This window comes from Alligator sinensis, unplaced genomic scaffold, assembly GCF_000455745.1.
Source record: "Alligator sinensis unplaced genomic scaffold, ASM45574v1 scaffold176_1, whole genome shotgun sequence".
Classification (NCBI taxonomy): Eukaryota; Metazoa; Chordata; order Crocodylia; family Alligatoridae; genus Alligator; species Alligator sinensis.
In genome coordinates, this window is record NW_005842471.1 from 1000840 (window position 1) to 1001331 (window position 492).

Here is a 492-nt window from a genome sequence, read left to right on the forward strand (position 1 = left end):
GGTGGGCCGAGTTCCGGGGTGTGCGCGGAGGAGGCCAACGGCAACGGCAACCACAACCCGGCTGGGACATTGGTCGCTGCGGGGCGTGGAGCCGGGACCCTCCACCTCTCCCCGGTGAGTGCAGCGCGGAGTGGCCGGGCTGCGGCGGCGGGGGGGGGGGGTCCCGGGGGCCGCCCGGCCCGCAGATGCCTGTGGGGCGCGCTGCTGCTCGCCACCGCCCTCGCTGCGGTCCACAGGTGTGGGTCCGGCGCTGGCTGCTGCCTCGCGCTTCCCTCCCCTTGGCCGCCGGGAGGACATCGGCATCCCCTGCCCCGGGAGTTGTCTCATGCCGTTTAAACCTGGCTTATCCCTTGTGCCGCCCGAGCTGCTGGGAAGGCCCTGGGCATGACTAGGGCGGCGCGGGGGAGCCGCCCCTGGCCAGGATAGTGCTGCAGGATCGGGGCCGGCTGCTAGGCCTGAAGGAAAGGCCCCAGTAGAGCTGCTGGGCTTGTT

The 492-nt window shown here is 72.8% G+C and overlaps 1 protein-coding gene across 12 annotated transcripts in view; it reads left to right on the plus strand.

The window, feature by feature from the left end:
• The first annotated feature begins 6 nt into the window (after positions 1-6).
• CCSER2 (coiled-coil serine rich protein 2) overlaps positions 7-492 on the plus strand; it is a 149216-nt gene continuing 148730 nt past the window's right edge. For all 12 annotated transcript variants that reach the window (XM_025212564.1, XM_025212560.1, XM_025212566.1 and 9 more), the window contains exon 1: positions 7-114. The gene's annotated coding sequence lies outside the window, so the exon portion shown is untranslated. The remainder of the gene's footprint in view (positions 115-492) is intronic.